This window comes from Mytilus edulis, chromosome 13 (genome assembly GCF_963676685.1).
Source record: "Mytilus edulis chromosome 13, xbMytEdul2.2, whole genome shotgun sequence".
NCBI lineage: Eukaryota > Metazoa > Mollusca > Bivalvia > Mytilida > Mytilidae > Mytilus > Mytilus edulis.
In genome coordinates, this window is record NC_092356.1 from 31,506,990 (window position 1) to 31,526,667 (window position 19,678).

Consider the following 19,678-nt stretch of genomic DNA (forward strand, 5'->3'; position numbering starts at 1 on the left):
GACGCAATTCTTTAGATTTTCAAATTTCGACTTGCTGAGAGATTCCGTTTTATGTGTTGGGTGTATATGTATGCAGTCATCATATTGTAAGCGTTAACTTATAAAACAATGAAGTTTATCGTGTTGTCTGGAATTGTTCTGATAAGATTGGTCTTCGTAATAGTTGGCCCGACGCAAATTTGGATCGGCAAACTACTACCAGTATTATATATTGGTCTAAATTTTCGTACAATATTTGAATTAACTAGACAAATCGCTAAACCAAGTAAAGTTTTTTGAATTGATATGATTCTTTTCAACTAAGATAAAAAAAAAAATGTTTCTAATTTAGTTTATCTGTTTGTTTAAGGGGGTAGACCTTGGTTCAGGGAGATAAATAACTCTTCAAATCACTCTTGCGTTTGTAAAAGTCAAGTTTCCTCAATGTATTTTAAGCATTTACCTGAAACAGATTGGGAATAGTCTATGTATCCTAGAAGCTTAGAATATATTTATGAAAATGGTTGACACAAACATACTGATGATTTTAAGAGCTATTTCCCTTAACCTAGGTATACCCCCTTAATTCTGTTAGTAAAACATCATCAGAAGAGCATAACAATCTTATAGATATTAAAGAGGTATGCCCACGTCCCCTGTACTTGTTACTCGTAGTCACTTTCGAAAATTTGACATAACTTGGTGGATTTGTCCATGCTTGAAACCAGAGTAATAGTATGCTTAGTCTTAGATACATGATTTTTTTAACTGTTGTTATTGATCTCTAAACTAGCTGTCAGTAACTGCGAGTATAGTTACTCTCAGATCTGTACTTGGTGTCTTTTTGTTGTTGGGATGTACACGTACCCGGCCACATCCACTCTGTGTTTTTGTTAGATGTATAATTTTCTATTTGTATCCATCTGATGAGTTAAACCTTTTCCAACTGATTTTTATAGTTCGTTCTTGATATGTTATATTGTTATACCACTGTCCCAGGTTGAGGGGAGGGTTGCAATTCCGCTAACATGTTTAACCCCGCCACATTATGTATGTATGTGCCTATCCTAAGTCAGGAGAATGTAGTTTTTTAGTTCTATTTTGTACTTTCTGATTTTTCCTCTGATCTATGCATTACAGTGTGTTTTGGCAATAAGCGGTTTAAACTTTAGGGCTTTAAATGATTTTTTGCAGACGATTCATTAGCATTTCTGTATATGGGAAACATTTTCGACATGAATTTGTCTGCCATAGCATTCTGCGACTAGATTAGCAGTTGATATTGCGGCCGTAAACATGTCTCGCAAATGACGTTGCATTGTCCAATTTTATTGACGTGGCGTTGTCATTACATGTTGATCTGATCATGGATGGTCATCAACAAATCCCGTCTGTCTGTACCGTCGTTGTAGGGACAATAAGACGAGTTTCTGACGTGAAGTTATCTGGAAACAGCACGCTCACGTATTCCTGCCTGCAATATTCCGATGGTTTGATTCAGATTTGCATTGCTCAGTCTCGGCAATATGGAGTTGCAACATTTTTTAATGATTCAAGTGTGGGTGTGGATTGAAAGAATTGTTTCACAAAAAAAAAATCTTCAAAAAATCAATAATGGGTTTCAAATTTCGCTTAAAGAAATTCGTGCGACATCAATAATCCGGTATGCTCAATAACCTTAGGTAAGTCAGGTGTTGAATTTTTCCAAACATAAAGACGTATGGTAAGCATGAATAGTAGTTCTATGATAATCAATCATGATGTGGCAAAAGAAATCGCAAAAATGTTTGTTGCGTTTCTAAAGTCCTACAGTATATTAGTATGTAACTTGCTATTGGTCAAAACTATTACCGATTTTCATGTTTTTGTAAAACAATAAAGAATGATCAAGATGTTTTGAAATTTCCTCAGTAAAGCTTAATTTAGGCAACAGAACGTCTTTCCAAATTATTCAATAAATGTTAAAGATATTCAACGTATGTATCAAAATTGCAGGTTTTTATCTCTCATGAAGAACCATGGATGTAAGGGACGGTGCAATATTTATCAAGCAGGGGGGACCGGTGCAAATCGCAAAACCTGTTTGGAAAAAAGTATTGTCCCATGCTGATGTGATAGGAAAAAAAGTTATGTCCCATGACCTCTATTCATTAAAAAAAGCATTTGTCCCATGAATATCATGAATATATTGAGTGAATAAAAACACAATCTGTACCTTAAATAACGTAAAGCAACAATATTTATTGTGATATAAATGTTTTTCACAATCATTTTAACATCCTCGACTAAATTAAATATTGATCTTACAAAATTCAAGCTTATAAGTTGTTTGATTTATTGCTGTGAAATGAAAGAATTTAATTTTACAATAGGTAAAAATAAAAATTATTTATATATAAATTCAGATAGGCATCTTTAAATTTTTTTTATAACTTTTTAAAATCAACTTGGATTTTCATCAAACTATGCAGCTATCTTAGATATTATACTAAGCTTACTGAATCCCATGTCATTTAGTTTTTTGTTGTATTGCTGTAAAATTTAAGAATGTTTGAATGTTTCTTGTGTGTATTTTTGGTCTAATTAAAATAAAATGTTTACTACTTAAGCATTTGAAAAAAGTGTATGTCCAATGCATTAAGATAATGAAAAATCATCAGGTCCCACTACTTTGCACGTTGAAAAAAGTACCGACTTTTAACTCCGGATTATATTATTTAATTTTTCGACAGGTGACCTGATCTGTGGTAAGACATCCTAGTACTCGGTCAAGTAATAGCAACCAACAGAAGTAAAATCAAACATATACATTGTAATCGGTGAAATTAGGAGGGAATTCAAAGTTTACTGTTTTCCGATGAGTTTGCCGTGTAAAGAAAACATAAAACAGTAAATTTCCCCCTAAATTGTACCAATTTTAAGCTTGATTTTACTTCTTTAAGTTGCCCCTACTTGACCGAGTACCAGGATGTCCAACCATAGAAAAGGTAACCTGTCGAAAAAATATAAACTCCGGAATCAAAAGTCGGTAATATGAAAATAGTATTTTGCCGTGCTGGTGAAAGATCTAGACTTAGGGAGCTACCATTTGATTTTTATGGGAGGGCTAGGATGAAATTTGAAAAAAAAGGCAGGACAGGATTTTGAGTAAAAAAAAAGGCAGGATGAGTAACTTGGCAAAAAAAAGGCAGGATGACAATTGTTGTAAAAAAGTCAGGATAAGCTAAGAAAAAAAAAGGCAGGACCGAATAGCCTGAAAAATAAAAAGGCAGGACAGAGAGTACAACTAAAAAAAAAGACAGGACACAATTTTTCATCCTAGCGCCCCCCCCCCCCCCCCATAAAAATCAAATGGTAGCTCCCTTACGACGGACATTAGCCATGCTTGCTTTAAATCATATAAAATAAATACAGGTTTTTTTTAAATCTCATTTATTCTACAGCTGTTGGAAAAATATTGCAGAAATAATCTTAATACGAAATACATAAAACGTATTACATTTTAATGACAAATTAAATTACAATTATTGCATGACGTCAAAACGATAGTATTTTATATAAACGCAATGCATTTTTGTTTAAACACAGAGTGAAACGACTGATAGATATATAAATATATTAATATTAAGCCTGATAAACCTAACACATTAACTTATACAGGGAAACTATATAGAAAATTAAAATTAAATTAATTCAAATATTTAATTAAAGAACTAAGTTATAGTTATTGACCAAGCAAGTCGGTATATGTCATTTAATCTGCACAGCACGAGATGACCTAATAACCCGAACGACGTAGGAGTTCGAGTAATTGGGTCATACCGATTTGATTGGCCAATACAAACTGTAACTGTTGTAACACTGTTACGATGATGACGCAATCAATTTACATGAACCTTTTAGAAATGTTGACTTTATTCCGCAATCCACGGACCCTAGGACAGGGGGAAATACGACTTTGGTAAGTTTTAAATTAATATTTTTTTTATATTTAGACTCATTGTAAAATTGAGATTTAATGGTAAATTTAATTTTATCGTTTCCGTTAAATTTATTCCCAATTTGTATTTAATTGGTGACGATTAAGACTTCGACAAATTGTGTACTTTCAAATCGGTGTACATGTATGAAAAAAAAACACAAAAAAAACTGCAAGGGTTATTGAGTTTGAATTATATTATTTGCTTTTGAATTTCTTTTCTCAATGATATGCTTAGAGAAAAAAAGAACCGAGGAAGATGTTATATTACCTAAATTTAAATTTAAAATGTTAAATAAACAGAAAATACGTTTCTCTTTTGAAACCTTTTACTCCCCCCCCTCCACAATTTCTTTTTATCTACTCTATTACTTTTTAAGACACGTCCATCTAAATGAAGTCTGATTGATCTCCAGCTAATCCCTGTTTTGAAACTAACTTAAAGATGATCCTCATTAAATTCGATCCAAAAATAGTCCCTTTATAGGAATAGATATATAAAAAGTCGTTATAAATTCCATTGAGTCTGAAACTAATCCAAATCAGATTTCTTTTATTCGGATATTCTTAGATACATTTCTTTTTTGGCAGAAATTACCAAAAATTGTTTTAACTATCTTTCCAACTTTAAAACACTGATTTAGATTTACGTTGTACAAAAAATATAATAAACTAGTTTATGTCCCAGCTTAGATAATAAAGGAATGAGAAACCTTTCTTTTTCCTATTTTGAAACTACGATGTTTGTACGAAGTTCAACTTTGTCGTATAGCGAATTCGGGGCTGGGGGCCCCTTTCAAAATCCAGGAACCGCCCCTTAAGGTAAAAATAGATTTGAACTGTGCAGTATATCTGAGGTAGTTAATGCACACCTTTGCTGTGCATTATCCAGATTATAGCACAGTAAGAACAAAGAGATTTTACTCTTGCCATGTGTTATAAAATGAAATTCATGACTGCCGACAAAATAGGCTGACTAGATATAAATAAAAAAAAAATATGGTAGTGTTCAAAAGTTGTGAGAAAAACAATTTAAAATGATTGACATAGTGGTTACAGTTTTTTTTGCTAACACTTAATACCAATGCATTAACGACAAATACCCTGGTGACTTTATAAACGTGCCCTGAGATAGTGCTTTTAAAAAAGACAAGTTCGTGTAAGTCAGTAATTTTGTGTTCTTCTTACACAAGAACGCTTTCAATATTGTAATTCAGCACGCTTCTTAAACTGGACTTAAATGTGATTTATTTATTAATTACGATTAGCTTTGAACTAGCTTTCAGTTTAACTGTGAGTAAATTACTCTTATTTCAGTGTTTTGTGTCTATTTCATGTTGAATATGTGTTTGTTTTTCTGCCCCGTACCGATCTTTTGACCTAACCAAAAACTGCAATTGATTTTTATGGTTTGTTCTTGTGAAGTGCTGTCAAAGGTTAGGGAAGGGTTGAGAGCTTACAAACATGTTTTCCCCGCAACATTTGTTATGTGTCTAACCTAAGTTAGGAGCTTTTAGGTCAGCGGTTGTCGTTGTTTCATGTCTGTCAAATTCGTTTTTCGTAAATAAATTGTTTTGTTATAGTTAAGGCCGTAAGTTTTTCTCGTTTAAATTATTTAAATTTGTTCATGTTGGGCACTCTTATAACCGATTATTCTGTTTGGATTTTTTTCTCATTGTTGAAAACCGTAGGGTTGTCTGTATTTGCTAGAATCACATCATATTTGCATATTTGTACTCTGGTAGATATTTGTTCTATTGGCAATCATGTATATATATATATACCACGTCGTCTTATTTTCATACTGTGTGTTTGTTTAGCTAGATGAGTAAAATACTTATAATTTGATATGCCAGACGGACATACGACTCATCAGTGGCGCTCAAATTCAAACAGTTTTAAAAAGAGCATTCAAAATGGAAATTCGAAAAAGGTGTGAAAAATACGGCTGAGGCTATACATGTATATGATTTTCGGTAGAAAAAAACCTCGAATAATTCAACGTTTGATAAGTAGAAAATGAACATATATTATGTGTACTGATTGACATTTTTGTATTAATATTTAGATGCATGCTTTGTTATCATTCGTTATTGGCTTTGATCTAGCTGTCAGTAACTGCGAGTTCTCTCAGATATGTACTTAGTGGCTTTTTTGTTATGGGGATATATACATGTAAGTACCCTGCCACGTCCACTCTGTGTTTTTGTCAATGCATGTTTGCTTTGTATCGATCTGATGTATTTTAAAAGTCCTTTTCAATAGACAACTTTCGAGTTCGGTGCATTTCCGTCAAAAACTCTGGTTTTAGTGAACGTCATTTGTGCGTTTAGGGGCGTCGTCACTTCCATTCCAATGTCGAGCGAGTGGTTGGAAAACTATAATTCTATATTGTACGAATTATTCGGCAAATTGAATTCTCAAAATTGACAATCAGCATTGCTGTCATTAGGGAATTGTCATAATGTACCTACAGAACAACCATTATTTCTAGTTTATCCTGCACAATGACGATCACTAAGACGCTTGATGAACGTAAATAGTGCAGGGATACAGGCGACCCCCTCTATCTGGTAAATGACGTCATAAAGGCGCGTATAATTGACGAGTTTTTGCCAGTGACGGATGAACTCGAAAGTGGTCTATTGATTTTTACATCAGAGGACCGTGAGGGCCTCGGGTGTATTGCCATCGCCTATTTTTTTATTTATAGATATGCTGCTTTTGCATATATAATTAGTTTTGGTTTGATAACCGACATATAAAAATAATAGACCCGCGGACTATATAGTGCAGAATAAAATTCCTTATCGCTTCTTTTAAATTCATGTTTTCAATGGATACTCAGATTATTTTTTTTAATGCAAATTAATAATATGAAAATGTTTTGTCGTTAGAAATATTAGTATATTACCTAATCAAACGATATTTTGTTGTTGCGGATGAATACAACGAATGCGCATTCATCAAGAGCAAGCTTGAAGAAATCCGAGAGGCGATCAATACAGGAATTTATACACAGTAAGGTAATTTATATATTTCAATTATTTGATTTTAAGTAACTTGTTTAAAACCATAATTGTCTATCATATTATCGCAGCAAAACCAGGAATATTTAATCTGGCACAAAATGAAAATAATTTCTCTATTTACGTCCCCTGTCGCTATTTTGAAAATACCAGCTGGGGGTGCCCAACTTCCAAGCAAGGACCGAAGCTCATAAAATCGGTGTGAGTACGGCTGAAGGCAAGGGTGTTAAACGCAGGACTTCGGGAATGTCCGGAGAGCCGACAACCTTGCTTCGGAAGTTGGGGGTGCCAACCCTAGACAAAAAGGGGGTCCAACTATATATGTCCCCATTCAAATATTACATTGATCAGCCAAAAAAGTGTGGTGTCAACGCCCCCCCCCCCCCCCTGGGATCCGCCAATGGCAATGAGACACACACACACGTGGAACTATTTTCTTTTTTTTAAGATACTGTTTCGGATTTTCGTTCCTTCTCCGACTAAGTTTGTTGCATTAGTATATGTAAATTATGTCCCTTGTAAAAACTGGAATGAAGGAAAAACAGTCCGTATCTAACTTACTAGCCGAAAAATATAGAGTATTAAGTGCCCTGTTTTTTTATAAGTCTTCCTAAAAGTATTGTAAAATTTTGACAATACATGACATGTACGTGTATTGTCAAAATTATATGATATTGATAATTTGATGAATTGTGCTAATCATACACTACAGCAGCATTTAATTGTATATTAACCTTATCCATATAAAATTTTAGTAATTAGACATTTGTTTATACATATACATGAGTACTTTAAACTGTATGCCATGAACTACTTATGCATGATTATGCTGTTCTCAGTCCCAATGTATCTATACTAGTCCTTACAATTTTAAGGTTCATCATAACAAATGCCTGAAATGGACAAATATGGCCGTATTTTCAGTAAAAAACTACTCTGTGTACAGACTTACCTGTGAAATTGGAAAAGTTTTAATGCCTAGCATCCACTAGATATATAAAAGTTAAATGCATTTTGTGTTTAAGATAGAAAGAATCTTTCTTGGTTTTTGATGGGCATTTTTTTCCTTTCTGCAGAAGGTGTAAAAATAAACAAACACCTGAATTACTTTGATACTGTCCACTCACTGACTCAGATAAACTCTTTAACTCACCTATAGTTGTAAAGATACCTCTTGTCCATGTCAATCAAGGACAATCAAAAAAATACAAACCGGTTTTTTACCTGAGGGAGCATCTCATAGTTGTACCACAACTTAGTTAATTTTCACAACTTTTGCATGAAGGAAAAAAAATACCCAACAAAATCCATAAGAGATTTTATCTTTCTGAAACACAAAATGCATTTAACTTTATTATATCTAGTGGATGCCAGGCATTAAAACTTTTCCAACTTCACAGGTAAGTCTGAACTCAGAGTAATTTTTGGCATGTAAATACAGCCATATTTGTCCGTTTGTTATGATGAACCTTAATGCCCCTTTCGCTAAGCCATTGGTGTCATTCAATGTAACAGATACCCTTGTCTGTCTGTATGTTAGTTTCTGTTCATTACGAAATTGATTTCAGTTCTATAACATTAATGTCACAGGGTATTATGGCCACTTGGTCTTTATAAATAGGGCGTTGAATATTGTGATGAAATAACATGTAGCCAGTGATATTGTTGGCTTTTTACAAAACTACCTCTACCCTTTTTTATTGGGAAAGTATGCGTCATTTTTATCAAATTGGGAAATTTATAATAAACCATGAATTTGACTGGAACTTCAATTTGCAGACCCCCTTAATCAACAGGTAAACCCTCATTTGAAATAAGACCCCTTATTGTCAGTGATGATACATAAATAGACCCTCAAATCTGCACATATAGTTATTTTTAGGCTTGACAAATGTTTAAATGAGTGTTTTTATACGGCCGCAAAAATTTTAATTTTTCGTCGTATATTGCTATCACGTTGGCGTCGTCGTCGTCCGAATACTTTTAGTTTTCACACTCTAACTTTAGTAAAAGTGAATAGAAATCTATGAAATTTTAACACAAGGTTTATGACCACAAAAGGAAGGTTGGGATTGATTTTGGGAGTTTTGGTTCCAAAATTTTAGGAATTAGGGGCCAAAAAGGGCCCAAATAAGCATTTTCTTGGTTTTCGCACTATAACTTTAGTTTAAGTAAATAGAAATCTATGAAATTTTGACACAAGGTTTATGACCACAAAAGGAAGGTTGGGATTGATTTTGGGAGTTTCAGTTCAAACAGTTTAGGAATGAGGGGCCAAAAAAGGGCCCAAATAAGCATTATTCTTGGTTTTCGCACAATAACTTTAGTATAAGTAAATAGAAATCAATGAAATTTAAACACAAGGTTTATGACCACAGTTTAGGAATTGGGGGCCAAAAAGGGGCCCCAAGTAAGCATTATTCTTGGTTTTCACACCATAACTTTAGTATAAGTAAATAGAAATCTTTGAAATTTAAACACAAGGTTTATGACCATAAAATGAAGGTTGGGTTTGATTTTGGGAGTTTTGGTCCCAACAGGTTTTTAGGAATAAGTGGTCCAAAGGGTCCAAAAATGAACTTTGTTTGATTTCATCAAAAATTGAATAAGTGGGGTTTTTTGATATGCCGGATCTAACTGTGTATGTAGATTCTTAATTTTTGGTCCCGTTTTCCAATTGGTCTACCTTAAGGTCCAAAGGGTCCAAAATTAAACTTAGTTTGATTTTAACAAAAATTGAATCCTTGGGGTTCTTTGATATGCTGAATCTAAAAATGTACTTAGATTTTTGATTATTGGCCCAGTTTTCAAGTTGGTCCAAATCGGGGTCCAAAATTAAACTTTGTTTGATTTCATCAAAAATTGAATAATTGGGGTTCTTTGATATGCCAAATCTAACTGTGTATGTAGATTCTTAATTTTTAGTCCTGTTTTCTAATTGGTCTGCATTAAGTACCAAAGGGTCCAAAATTAAACTAAGTTTGATTTTAATAAAAATTGAATTCTTTGGATTTTTTGATACATTGTATATGCTGAATTTAATCATGTACTTAGATTTTTGATTATGGGCCCAGTTTTCAAGTTGGTTCAAATCAGGATCCAAAATTATTATATTAAGTATTGTGCAATAGCAAGAAATTTTCAATTGCACAGTATTCAGCAATAGCAAGAAATTTTCAATTGCACAGTATTCAGCAATAGCAAGAAATCTTCAATTGCACAGTATTGTGCAATAGCAAGAAACTTTCAATTGCACAGTATTGCGCAATAGCAAGAAATCTTCAATTGCACAATATTGTGCAATAGCAAGAAATTTTCAATTGATTGGAGTTATCTTTCTTTGTCCAGAATAGTAGTTGAATCAACTTAAATCATTGTTTTATACAATACACAATGTATATTCACTTTTACTACCAACTGATAAATTAAAACAATCTTTACCATTCAGTGATAACAAACACTTTTTGTTACATTTTAATATTTTATGATGTATTTAAATGAGTAGTTATTGTTGCAAACTCCATTAGAAATTTGAATTGAGATCAGTTTTGAAAAAAGGGAAAGGGGGATGTGAAAAAAAAATGGTGGGGGGGGGGGGTTAAATTTTTCTCATTTCAGATTTCATAAATAAAAAGAAAATTTCTTCAAACATTTTTTTGAGAGGATTAATATTCAACAGCATAGTGATTGCTCAAAGACAAAAAAATTATTTTAAGTTCATTAGACCACATTCATTCTGTGTCCAAAACCTATGCTGTGTCAACTATTTATTAGATAATGTATGTTGGAAATTTGCCAGACATGACTATCATGTCATTCTCTATTTTTATAATTTTCTGATGTATTTAAATGAGTGTTTATGGTTGCAAAGTCCATTTAAAATTTGAATTGAGATGATGATGATGATGGAGTGGCTTGACATTTGTTTTGTGTAAAAAACCCATATAATGTCAAAAATTTGATCACAATCCAAATTCAGAGCTGTGTCACGCTTAAATGTTTCGTCCATACCTGCCCCAACTGTTCAGGGATCGACCTCTGCGGTCGTATAAAGCTGCGCCCTGCGGAGCACCTGGTTCAGTTTGTTTTCATGCACAATTACTACTGAGACTGCATTGTTTGGGAAAAAAGTTGTCTTTTTGGGAATAATTTTAAGCCATTTTTTTTTCAAATTGGGATTCTTCTCCAGGGGAAAAAGCCTGTATTCTCCAGTAATATAAGGCAAACAATATCACTGGTAGCAAACCATTTATTTCACACTGAAAGTACATAATTATAATTAACATTTATTTCAAACATGTCAAATGTTAACTTGAAGTTTCCTTATAAATTGAACTATGAATTGGATATAAGTACATGCATGATAAGGCCTAAAAGAAAATGTGCTTACCTGAAAGTAGGGAAAAAGTTAGGTGTCCCTTATGTAGCGTGCGTGCTAAAGTCTGTGAAACTCGCATTAGTACGAGTTAACCGTATATATAGTGCTAGAAAAAGTGGGGGGGTTGCATGCATAATAACTTCGTGCAGAGTAGTATATAGAGTAATTAAAAGTCTTTTTCTAACTGTCCGTGAATGAATGAATGAATGTATGAATGAATGAACGTAGTAAATATATAGTACACACAACATATAGTGTAGTACTAGTATATAACTATACTCTAATAAATAGCTACGGTGACATTAACATGGCTCGACTGAATGTTATTATATACACATGATATATATATATATAATGTATATGTTACAGTAAATAGGTGAAATTAGGAATTACAAGTAATTACTAAACATTTCAGTAAATACCTGTAATTACTAGCCAATTTAGTAATTACATGTATTTACTAGTTGATTCAGTAATTACTGGTATTCACTGATTTTTTTTGGTCATTTTTACAGCTATTTACTGACTTTACTTTTATGTTTTAAAATTAAAGACATATTTCAATATACCAAAATAGAAAGTAAAAGGGTAGGGTTTTATAGGGTTTACTTAAGGATTAATGAATATAAGTTACATCAAAAGTGCATACTCAGCATTCTTTATGTATATGACTGTACAAAGTTAGGAGCCTGTAATTCAGTGGATGTTGTATTTTTATGTGTTACATATTTGTTTTTCGTTCATTTTTATACGACAGCAAAATTTATATCGTAAAAGCGCGAGACATGGTGAACCAAACTACATTCCTTCATCAGCGGCGTCCACAAATATTCACTCTGTGGTTAAATTTTGTTGAATTTTAATAACTTTCTTAAATTATCCTGGATTTCTACCATTGGTACCAAACTTGAAAAGAAGCTTGTTTATGATCATAAGACAAATTTCAAAAATATAAAAAGTAAAATCTCAAAAATAATGAAAGGAAAATTATTTAATCAATTCGGAAAGTCCATAATCACATGGCAAAATCAAATAACAAAACACATCAAAAATGATGTATTTCATTTATAAATGGACTTGTATATATTTTTATGAAATTTAAAATTAAATTCGCACTATGCCTGGATTTCTACCAAACTTGGACAGAAGCTTGTTTATGATCATAATATAATATCTTGAAGTAAAATTTGTAAAATAATACTTTTATCGAATATTACTTATAGCTGAACTTAGTTTTTTCCATGTTAACATTTATAAATTTACACTCAAAGAGGTCCAATTAATAACTTGCAAGTGCACAACACATTCCCCATTTCCATTATCAATTTTATTTCTAAGCTTATTTAACAGAATAGAATCAGTGAGATTTCCTGCTAAAAGTGAATTCCAATTTCACTCTATCATTTCCATTAATCAACACAAAAATCATATCTAATTTGCTTTATATCTCGTAGCTAATGGACCAATAACAAAAAGAAACATTTTAGGTTGATAACTTTTTAATCTTGAGTATTATCTTGAGAAATGACAAATGTTAAACAATATAAACAAGAAAACTAATGACCACATCAATGTACAAACGTAAAATCAAGATATCTATAATACTAAAATTACGAGGTCCAATTTGTCAGCCGTCATCACGTAAAAACGACGAATCAAAGAATTCAACTTTATATATAACTAATATAGTACAAAGGTGTAGATTAAAAATTACACCACTCCAGGCCCTTTTGTTTTCCACGTAATTAATATTGCCAATAATTAAGAAGTTCCGGGTTGAGTCCGATACCGATACCAATAGTATATTCACCTGTTACCTATTACCTTATTTGTACGTTCCGCATCTGACAGGCGCACCACCAAACGATGTATTCAGGATTGATATGCTATATACACGGGTCATATCCACAGGGTTGACACTACTGGATTGTCAAATTGTTACCTATTGTAGCATTTTAATCAGTAAAACTTTCTAAGATAACAATACGAATACTAAAAATCTGGACTAAAATAAGGCGTAAAGGTACAGTTTTCAATTTGTTAGCGGGCATGACGTAAAACAGCGAATCAAAGAATTCAACCTTATAACTAATATAGGACAATGCTGTTGATTAAAAAATATTCCATTCCAGGACCTTTTGTTTTCCAACTAATTAATACTACCAATAATTGATAAGTTCCAGTTCGACGGATTCAAACAGAAAGATTTGAAAGCAGAGAAAACTGCGTATCTTATAATCGGCTTGACTTTATCAGATGACAATACTAATATTAAAATAAGGCTTGCGCATAGTTATATACTTTAATTCAGTCACGGACCCGCGATATAACGGGTGTGTTCTAGTACACCAAAAAATTACAAGCCCTGTTTTACAGGCTTCTTACTAAGGACCGACACATTCATATTGTAGTTGTGAACTTCTATATGTATTCTTTGGTGAATCCTCTGTAATGTTTTATTGATAAAAATCTATATAACATAAAGACAAATATACAACTTGTATCAGGGTTTATATTCGAGGACAACGAAAATTTATGACAGCTTGAAGGGGTCATAGAATGGTATCTTTTCTCTCAGGCTTTATAGTGATTTTCAACTAAATTTAAATATTGAACCGACGGCTAGCAGTCGGTTGGATATTGAATATCAATTATCGAATGTCAAATAAAGGACAGACCGCTTTCATACATATTTAAAACGGAATGAAATGCTTTAGAAATTAGCAGAAACCGTGAAATTGTCGATTTCCACTGTTAGATTGCATTTAACTAAGATTTAGCGATTTTTGGAACGTTTGAGTCTCACGCAGTTTTTTGGTTTTTAGACATATAGTCAAAATTGGCTGCTGGAAAAAAAGTGGCTGCTATCTTGATTGGCCGATAAAAGTGGCAGCCAGCTTGAGTCTGGTGAATATACAGACGATCTGTTAAGTGAACATCACAGCATGAATCTGTCCATTTTTTGCGTGAAGGTAACATTCAAAGTCAGGTGACATATATCTAACCGTTCCTTTTGTAATTAAGATTAATTAACATAACGGTCAAAATAGTCTGTTTTAATATGTCAGTGGAATCTTCAGCTTTAGAAGAATGTAACAAACTTTGTATTTGTAAACGATATACAGTAGTATTTGGTTTTGAAAGATACTTAGATTTTCATTGTAATGTATCTATATTAACAAAATTGCGTAGCGGCACACTTACATTAAATGTTGAAGTTGGTCGTTATCTGAATACTCAAAGAGAAAATAGAATTTGTATATGTTGCAATATGAATGTTTTGGAAGACGAATATCATTTTGTTTTATCATGTCCAACGTATAGATCTGTGCGCATAGAATTTTATATTTATTCTACTATTCTTGGCCAAATCGCCGGCACAAGTTAGATAATTTATTCTAAATCTCTGACAGTAAAACTATGCATTTATTCAAATGCAGCCGCTTGGAAAATTAGATCACATATAATGTCATAATATTATTGTATACTCTGTAACTTCTGTTCTCTGCTGCCTTTTATTTGTCATATGTTGTTTATATTTTCGTTTGCCATAGCATGTGAAAATAAATTATGCATATGACTACAGTAATAACGATGCCGATCTGGTAAATCAATAAACTGATAATGCCCCCAGTTTATCAAATCTCGTATGTAATTAGTCGATAACGCAAAATCACGATCGATCTTGCACATGCGCATTGCTTCCCTGAACTAGAGTATTGGTTGCTCCCTTAATAAATACAAAACAACAAAAATTGTGCGAACACAAAATTGCTGACTACTGGACTTGTGATACGCCCGGAGACAAAACTTCGATAAACTACATTGTGTGCTTGTACGAAGTCAGGCTACCTGAACTATGTGCTGTCCGTTGTTGTTTGTTTTTGTTAGATGGTCTTTTTTGTTTTTGGAAGAGTATTGTAATGGATGTTGGTGTGGTCTTTTGTATTGTCAGGAATGTGTGATTCCGGTTAACAGTTATTGTTCTTATTTGTACCTCGATCAGAATAGCTATAAAAACCGCAATGATCTACAAGTTGGAATAGTCTCTCGAATGTAACTAATACATAAAAAAGATAGATTCTTGTATATAAAGGTAAATTTTATACACCTTTTAAATTACCTTTAAAGAAGACATATGGTTAACTACTGTTCATTCTTAAAGTATAAGCCAAATAAAATCAAATCGTTATTTTAACATTTGCAAACAGAAAGTCCATTTCGAGTTTAATGTTTTATACTGATTAGACTTTTATTATAGAAAAATAAGGAGGTATTTTGTATAGATTTAGTCATAACTAATTACAGGTCTACTTAAATGACCATGAATTTAGCTTTGTGTCACAAGAAAAGCAGGAACTACTTACAATTCCGGAGCACACCCGATCCAAAGTTTAGCGCAATATTTATAAAACAATTTTCAGTTTTTTAAAATAATGAGATTGGTTGACTGCTTTTATTTGAATTTTCTTGAACATGTATAATTGTTTAAATCCAAATGTATTATACATAAAATGTGGTGTACGTCAATTAAACAGCAGTCCCACAAAACTTTAAAAAAATAGAAGAGGCAAACATATGGACTTACACACTGTGTTTTTAATCAGAACAAAGATCGTTCATGAACGGTTATAAATGAATGAAGACAAAAATATCCTTCAATTGAATTTATACGTCTTACAGTAAATCAGACTGTGTATAATTTTTAACAGGTTTACGCCTAAAAAATGAAAGATCTCGTGTCATAAAGTATCAAAAATGGGTAGTACTGTTAGTATGTTAGACCAATGTCTTTCACCGAGTACAGAAGTAGAAGATGTCATTGTCACAGCTGAAACTGACTCAGTAATGATTTCTGTAGATGAAATAGATGCAGTTTCGAATACAAAACCTGAAACCCTTAACGCTATTAAGAAAGTACGTACATTTATGATGATTATGAAGAAAAATTTAAGAAAATTTAAGAATTAAAAAAAAACAAAAAAAAACATCAAAATTAAAATTGCCAAATAAAAAATTGATAAAAAAAAATCAAAGGAAATTAAAAAAAAAATGCTCTGTTTGAAAAAAAATATTCAAAACAAAATGGTAATCGGTGTTACTTTTTATGATAATAATAATTTCACTGCACCATGTTTAAACAACTTTAAAATCAAAATCAAAATCAACAAGAAAATGTGATATGATTGCTTATTGGTACAAACCTTGAAAACAAAACAGTACAATAATGATATAGACAACTGCGGTCATCGTATGGCCTTGAATAATAAGCAAAACCCATACCGTATAGTAACAATAAAAGACCGATATGAGTAATATCAACAAGTTTCTAGATGTCCATGATTAATGGATTGTCAGAAGATCATATGAAACCGAACTGATGGAAATTCGCTAAATCAGTGCCACATAATAGAGCACGCTTTATCGTCATGTTTTAGATTTTTCAAAATTTTGTCGTGTTATTTGTTTGGACGTTTTTTCTGTCTTAAATGAGTGATATTTTTCAAAAGCCTCAATTTTTACCGCGATGTAGCATTTGTCAAATCTTGTCCCAATTTCACTGAAGAGGCAAACATATGGACTTACACACTGTGTTTTTAATCAGAACAAAGATCGTTCATGAACGGTTATAAATGAATGAAGACAAAAATATCCTTCAATTGAATTTATACGTCTTACAGTAAATCAGACTGTGTATAATTTTTAACAGGTTTACGCCTAAAAAATGAAAGATCTCGTGTCATAAAGTATCAAAAATGGGTAGTACTGTTAGTATGTTAGACCAATGTCTTTCACCGAGTACAGAAGTAGAAGATGTCATTGTCACAGCTGAAACTGACTCAGTAATGTTTTCTGTAGATGAAATAGATGCAGTTTCGAATACAAAACCTGAAACCCTTAACGCTATTAAGAAAGTACGTACATTTATGATGATTATGAAGAAAAATTTAAGAAAATTTAAGAATTAAAAAAAAACAAAAAAAACATCAAAATTAAAATTGCCAAATAAAAAATTGATAAAAAAAAATCAAAGGAAATTAAAAAAAAATGCTCTGTTTGAAAAAAAATATTCAAAACAAAATGGTAATCGGTGTTACTTTTTATGATAATAATAATTTCACTGCACCATGTTTAAACAACTTTAAAATCAAAATCAAAATCAACAAGAAAATGTGATATGATTGCTTATTGGTACAAACCTTGAAAACAAAACAGTACAATAATGATATAGACAACTGCGGTCATCGTATGGCCTTGAATAATAAGCAAAACCCATACCGTATAGTAACAATAAAAGACCGATATGAGTAATATCAACAAGTTTCTAGATGTCCATGATTAATGGATTGTCAGAAGATCATATGAAACCGAACTGATGGAAATTCGCTAAATCAGTGCCACATAATAGAGCACGCTTTATCGTCATGTTTTAGATTTTTCAAAATTTTGTCGTGTTATTTGTTTGGACGTTTTTTCTGTCTTAAATGAGTGATATTTTTCAAAAGCCTCAATTTTTACCGCGATGTAGCATTTGTCAAATCTTGTCCCAATTTCACTGAAGAGGCAAACATATGGACTTACACACTGTGTTTTTAATCAGAACAAAGATCGTTCATGAACGGTTATAAATGAATGAAGACAAAAATATCCTTCAATTGAATTTATACGTCTTACAGTAAATCAGACTGTGTATAATTTTTAACAGGTTTACGCCTAAAAAATGAAAGATCTCGTGTCATAAAGTATCAAAAATGGGTAGTACTGTTAGTATGTTAGACCAATGTCTTTCACCGAGTACAGAAGTAGAAGATGTCATTGTCACAGCTGAAACTGACTCAGTAATGTTTTCTGTAGATGAAATAGATGCAGTTTCGAATACAAAACCTGAAACCCTTAACGCTATTAAGAAAGTACGTACATTTATGATGATTATGAAGAAAAATTTAAGAAAATTTAAGAATTAAAAAAAAACAAAAAAAACATCAAAATTAAAATTGCCAAATAAAAAATTGATAAAAAAAAATCAAAGGAAATTAAAAAAAAATGCTCTGTTTGAAAAAAAATATTCAAAACAAAATGGTAATCGGTGTTACTTTTTATGATAATAATAATTTCACTGCACCATGTTTAAACAACTTTAAAATCAAAATCAAAATCAACAAGAAAATGTGATATGATTGCTTATTGGTACAAACCTTGAAAACAAAACAGTACAATAATGATATAGACAACTGCGGTCATCGTATGGCCTTGAATAATAAGCAAAACCCATACCGTATAGTAACAATAAAAGACCGATATGAGTAATATCAACAAGTTTCTAGATGTCCATGATTAATGGATTGTCAGAAGATCATATGAAACCGAACTGATGGAAATTCGCTAAATCAGTGCCACATAATAGAGCACGCTTTATCGTCATGTTTTAGATTTTTCAAAATTTTGTCGTGTTATTTGTTTGGACGTTTTTTCTGTCTTAAATGAGTGATATTTTTCAAAAGCCTCAAATTTTACCGCGATGTAGCATTTGTCAAATCTTGTCCCAATTTCACTGAATTTTCTCTTCTAAGATTAGACTTGACTTTACTCTACGTGCCATTTAGAATAAAGTAACTCTGAGACTTAAATATAGATAAAAGAAGAATCTGTTTTGGCCTATGTTATTTTTCTATTTAGCCTATTTATGTAACCTTCTTGTTACCATCAAGTATGATCTGAAATATGTTTAATATATGGTCCAGTCGTCAGATGATATTGATGAAGAGCAAAGCTAAATCTTCCTTTGAGAAGAGAAAGTAGCCATTAAGTCAGCCCAACAGAACGAAAGTGAACATTCGACACAACTCACCGGACATCCGGCAATACGAACGGTAGCCATATCATCTATAGTCTTGTTAACCAAAAATCATTAAAATCCTAACTTTTAGTAAAAAGCGCAAAGAATTCGAAGGTTCAATAAATCTAATTTTTTTTAAATAAAAATGATTTTATAATAGCTGTGAAATTCACTAAAACTTAATTTATTTTAAAACTTATAACTTAAAGGTGTAGTAATATAAGAAACAGTGCCAAATAATTAGCATTTTAATAAACATCCTTTGTTAAAATATGACCAGAAAATTATGGCTTATTTGTTTAACAGGTATTTCTTTTCATGTCATAAAATAAAATGTTGTTTTATAAAATTCTGTCTGTATAGGAGCGATTTCGGACATTGAGGCGTGATTAAGATAGGTAGCATTGATATAGTAGAGCTATCTAATGGGTCCATTATTAAGAAAATATCTACGATACATGTAACTGTATAAACAG